Source organism: Lucilia sericata, unplaced genomic scaffold (genome assembly GCF_015586225.1).
Source record: "Lucilia sericata isolate MDLA Ls3-8-SP2 unplaced genomic scaffold, ASM1558622v1 Contig001579F_arrow, whole genome shotgun sequence".
Lineage (NCBI taxonomy): Eukaryota > Metazoa > Arthropoda > Insecta > Diptera > Calliphoridae > Lucilia > Lucilia sericata.
Genome location: NW_023995499.1, coordinates 97,021 through 103,020, shown reverse-complemented (window position 1 = coordinate 103,020; position 6,000 = coordinate 97,021). Strand labels below are relative to the sequence as shown.

Here is a 6,000-nt window from a genome sequence, read left to right as displayed (position 1 = left end):
ACTAGTGTATTGACTAGTCTATTGCCTAGTCTATGGACTAGTCTGTTGATTAGTCTACTGACTAGTCTATGAACTAGCCTATTAACAAGTTTACGGACTACACTTTTGACTAGTTTATGGACTAGTTTATTGACTAGTCTATGGACTAGTTTATTGACTAGTCTATGGACTAGCCTATGGACTAGTCTATGGACTAGCCTATGGACCAGTCTATGGACTAGCCTATGGACTAGTCTATTAAAAAGCTTACGGATCAATCTTTTGACTAGTCTATGGCCTAGTTTATTGACTAGTCTACTGACTAGTCTATGGACTAGCCTATGGACTAGCCTATGGACTAGTCTATGGACTAGCCTATGGACTAGTCTATGGACTAGCCTATGGACTAGTCTATGGACTAGCCTATGGACTAGTCTATGGACTAGCCTATGGACTAGTCTATGGACTAGCCTATGGACTAGTCTATGGACTAGCCTATGGACTAGTCTATGGACTAGCCTATGGACTAGCCTATGGACTAGTCTATGGACTAGTCTATGGACTAGCCTATGGACTAGTCTATGGACTAGTCTACTGACTAGTCTACGGAATGGTCTATCGACTAGTCTATGGAATAGTCTATTGACTAGTCTATGGAATAGTCTATTGACTAGTCTATGGACTTGTCTATTGACTAGTCTATGAATTTTTCTATTGTTTAGTCTATGAATTTTTCTATTGACTAGTCTATTGACTAGACTATTGGCTAGTCTATCGACTAGTCTATGTACTGGTCTATGGACTAGTCTATTGACTTGTCTATGGACTAGTCTAATGACTAATCTTTTAACTAGTCTATAAACTAGTTCATGGACTAAACTATTCAATAGAATATACTGTTCGATTTATTAGTTAATAGGCTAGTCCATAGACTATTCCATACTATATACACTAGTCCAGAGACTAGAAAATAGACATGTCTATGGACTAGTCTATTGACTAATATATGGACTAGTTTAGTGAATAGTCTCTAAACTAGTCTATGGACTAGTCTATTGAATAGTCTATTGACTAGAGTATGGACTAGTCTATTGACTAGTGTATGGACTAGTCTATTGACTAGTGTATGGATTAGTTTATTGACTAGTGTATGGACAAGTCTATGGACTACTCTAGTGAGTTGTCACTTCACTAGTCTATAGAATAGTTTATTGACTAGTTTATTGACAGTCTATGGACTAGGCTATTGCCTAGTTAATGGATTAGTCTATAGACTATTGTGTGTCTTTGTAGTAGTCTCTGGACTAGTCAATAGACTAGTCTATTGATTAGTCGATTTACTAGTGTGTGGACTAATCTATTGATAAGTCCAGTGACTAGTCTATGGACTACTATTCTACTGACTGGTCTATTGACTACTCTATGGATTAGTTTAGTCTGTGTACTACTTTATTGTTCAGTCTCTGGACTAGTGTACGGACTATTCTATGGAATATTTTATAGACTAGTTTATCCATTAGTTTACTGACTGGTCAATGAGTAGTCTATTGAGTAGTATCTGCAATAGTCTGTAGTCTACTCTATATACTGGTCTATTGATTAGTCTATTTTTAAGTCTGGACTGGTCTATGGACTAGTCTTTAGACGCATCTTTTTTCTTAACTATGGTCGAGTCTTTTGACAGGTCATTGTATCCTTAAATCCGACTTTGTAATTTTCATATTGTTTGGGGTTTCTAACTTTTAACAAAAATTTAAACAATTCAAAACTCACCTCTTCAACAAGTTCCGTTTCCGTAATCCGTTAAAAATCTTTAAACACTTCCTCTTGTTTTTAGAAGCAAACTAATTTATTTTCATAAGCAGCCACATTTTGCTCAAAAAAATTTAATTTTTTTTAACAGGCAAAAAAAAAGAATATTAACAATTTATTCACTTGTTTTTTTTAATAAAAATTTTTTAAATTTTTTCTAAAAACTCATGTTTGTTGTTGTTTTTGTTGAGAATTTATAGCAAATGATTCATTTGTAAATGATTTAAATAGAATTTATTTTGTTAAACGTTAATTTTTGGGGGGAATTTGATTGATCTATTAAATAGATTTCAATGCTGAGACATTTTTGTTATTATTGTAGTTGTTGTTTTTTTTTTTTGATGTTGAAAGAATCTGTCAGTTGTTGTGATTTGAATCTTTTTTTTTTTTTTGCACTAAAACAATTTGTTTTTTAATTTAATTGTTGCTGCTCGTCTAGTGATCAGTTGTTGTTTGTTTGATTACAGCAGGTGGTGGTAGTGGTGGTGTTGCATATACTATGAATTTGTATGATTTTTGAGGCACTACTATATGTTTCATTTGATTTGCTTATAGGTATTCTACATTTCAAATGTCACTGATCTCTTTTTTTCTTGATATTTCGCTTTTTTTCTTATTTATTTATTTATTTATTTATTTATTTAATTTTTTGTTTAATTTATAGCACGCGCTTCTGTATTTTAACACAATTTTGTTATTGTTGTTGTTTTGCTAAATGATCAATTTTAAATAAATACTGATCATTGATCTTTAAATAACAACATTTTGTTTTATTTGCTTTTTTATTTATTTATTATTTTTATAAAACGCGTTGGTGCGATAGATATTTTTTTAAATTTTTATTTAAACAATTAACACTTTCTTCTTTGGCTTTCAAAATCCAGCAGCCCCTTAATAAATTTATCAAGCTTGTCTGAAACTCTTAAATATTTGTTTAAGAGTTTTTTTATTTAGTTAAACGTTAAATATTTAAATTTTTTTTTCTCTTTATTGATTTTTAATACGAAAATTTCTCAGAGTGTAATAATTTTAATTTTCATGATTTTTTTATCCGCTCCTTGGTTCTCTGTTGTTGTTATTTTGAAATCTCTTGTTAGATTAAATACTTTTTTTTGTAAACTAGAGTTTAAAATTCATTTGGTTTTTTTGTCCAAACTTCTCTCGGTAGCAGAATTGTGTTGCTGTTGTAGTTGTTGCTGGTTTTGCTGCTGTTTCATCTTTGTTCGTTTAGTTCATTACGTTCGTTACGATCGTTTCGTATTCCCTAGATCTCACCAGTGACGTTGTTTTGTTTTTGTTTACACTTTACACACACACTCTAACAAAGCATTGAACATGCCTAGACCTGCTTCTGTCTCGGCTGCATCACATGCCTTTGTGCGCCTTCCTGCCTGCTGCCACCTTTCTTTCTTTTTGTGTTTCTTTTACTTTTAACAATTTGTTTTGTGTTTGTTTTTGTTTTGTTTTCTTCTTGTACTATTTTCTTTTAAATACAACTCAACTCTCAGCTACTCAAGCACACAACGTTTACACTCATTCGCACACGCACACCGCAATCAATAAAAATAACAACAAGAACAAAAAGCAATTTTATTTAATTTTTATCCATCTTTTGTCCATTTAATTTTTATTTAACCACCTGTTGTAGTGTTTATACAGACACCTGTGTTGGAATGTACAATTTAAAAGTTAGCAAAGTACTTTTTTGTGTGTTCAAAAAGTACCAAAACAGCTCTCATATATACATAAGTATTTGTTGTTGTTATTAAAGCTAAAAAGAAACAGAAAGAGAAAGAATATTAGAAAGTTGAAAATAACATTTTAAATCAACAACAACATTGACATACATATCTCCAATAATGGTGCCAATAATTCCCCCTTAAAAAGTACTTTATTTTTGTAACTTTGGCCCAACGCTCAAGTACTTCATAATAGTACTATTTCTCAACTCCATAAAGTATCTTGCTTACCTTTACAAAATCTGCTGCTCATTTAACATGACTGCTACAGATCTAGACAATGGAAATAGCAACAATTACAAATCGATATAAAAACAATAATCACTTGACTTCATAAAACAACAAGTGCATTTGTACGTATGAGTATTATTTTGTATTCTTTGTTTTTGTACCAACCAGACAGACAAACACTCACTCAAACGTATTTGAGTATCAATAATAACAACAAAAAATCGTTTTTTTTTATGAGTAGCTGTGTGACTTTGGCTCGTGATCATATAATTACAACAATTTGAAAGAAAAAAGTTCGTGTATATGTCACTCACTTTAAAGTTGTTGTTGTGTTATAGATTTTCCTTAATGTTGTTGTGTATTTTATGTTTAAAAAAAGTGTGTGTTTGTGTTGCAATGTTTTCAAGACGACAGGTTGTTAACCAAAAAGAAAATCTTAAGAAAAATAGTACGTATACAAAAAAATGAGAGGAAAAAGAGTCACAAGTTTCGAGCACAAAATCAAGTATCGTCACACTGTGTTAATTGTTGAAATTGATCTTGTTGTTTTTATTGATCTGTAAGCAAGAAAAGCTGAAATGATAGTGCGCAATAAAAGAAAAACTACAATGAATTTCGTTGGAAATAACCGATGATATAGACAATAGATTTAGAGAAGCAATAAATTTTGCAATTAGAATTGTCACTAATTCTACCTGAGAATCATGTTTACAGGTGAGTGATTGAGTGAGAGAATGTGTGTGTGAAATTTTGGGGTGATTTTCAAAACACTTGTTGTCGAAACATTTGGGATTTAACGTAAAGTAGTAAGTGTATTGGTTTTTGTAAGATAATCACTTTATGACCGCGATTAGTACTAATTACAAAAACTACCTGTAGAACATTGGATTTGCGTTTTGTTTTGGCTGGTGTGTAACAGAAGTCAATTTGAAGGGAAAGACTTTGGTTGGCGTTAAGCTGTAAAGATATGTTTTACAAATATTGGCAGAAGTCTAATATGTTAGATAAATGGAAAAACTAACTAACTAACTAACTAACTAACTAACTAACTAACTAACTAACTAACTAACTAACTACTAACTAACTAACTAACTAACTAACTAACTAACTAACTAACTAACTAACTAACTAACTAACTAACTAACTAACTAACTAACTAACTAACTAACTAACTAACTAACTAACTAACTAACTAACTAACTACTAACTAACTAACTAACTAACTAACTAACTAACTAACTAACTAACTACTAACTAACTAACTAACTAACTAACTAACTAACTAACTAACTAACTAACTAACTAACTAACTAACTAACTAACTAACTAACTAACTAACTAACTACTAACTAACTAACTAACTAACTAACTAACTAACTAACTAACTAACTAACTAACTAACTAACTAACTAACTAACTAACTAACTAACTAACTACTAACTAACTAACTAACTAACTAACTAACTAACTAACTAACTAACTAACTAACTAACTAACTAACTAACTAACTAACTAACTAACTAACTAACTAACTAACTAACTAACTAACTAACTAACTAACTAACTAACTAACTAACTAACTAACTAACTAACTAACTAACTAACTACTAACTAACTAACTAACTAACTAACTAACTAACTAACTAACTAACTAACTAACTAACTAACTAACTAACTAACTAACTAACTAACTAACTAACTAACTAACTAACTAACTAACTAACTAACTAACTAACTAACTAACTAACTAACTAACTAACTAACTAACTAACTAACTAACTAACTAACTAACTAACTAACTAACTAACTAACTAACTAACTAACTAACTAACTAACTAACTAACTAACTAACTAACTACTACTAACTAACTAACTACTAACTACTAACTAACTAACTAACTAACTAACTAACTACTACTAACTAACTAACTAACTAACTAACTAACTAACTAACTAACTAACTAACTAACTAACTAACTAACTAACTAACTAACTAACTACTAACTACTAACTAACTAACTAACTAACTAACTAACTAACTAACTAACTAACTACTAACTAACTAACTACTAACTAACTAACTAACTACTAACTAACTAACTAACTAACTAACTAACTACTAACTAACTAACTAACTAACTAACTAACTAACTAACTACTAACTAACTAACTAACTAACTAACTAACTAACTAACTAACTAACTAACTAACTAACTAACTAACTAACTAACTAACTACT

The 6,000-nt window shown here is 30.3% G+C and overlaps 1 long non-coding RNA gene across 1 annotated transcript in view; it reads right to left on the bottom strand.

Annotated features, from left to right (window-relative positions):
• Positions 1–3,201: 3,201 nt before the first annotated feature.
• LOC119612002 overlaps positions 3,202–6,000 on the bottom strand; it is a 47,295-nt gene continuing 44,496 nt past the window's right edge. Inside the window, exon 3 of the long non-coding RNA XR_005232102.1 lies at positions 3,202–3,562. This is a non-coding gene — a long non-coding RNA (uncharacterized LOC119612002). The remainder of the gene's footprint in view (positions 3,563–6,000) is intronic.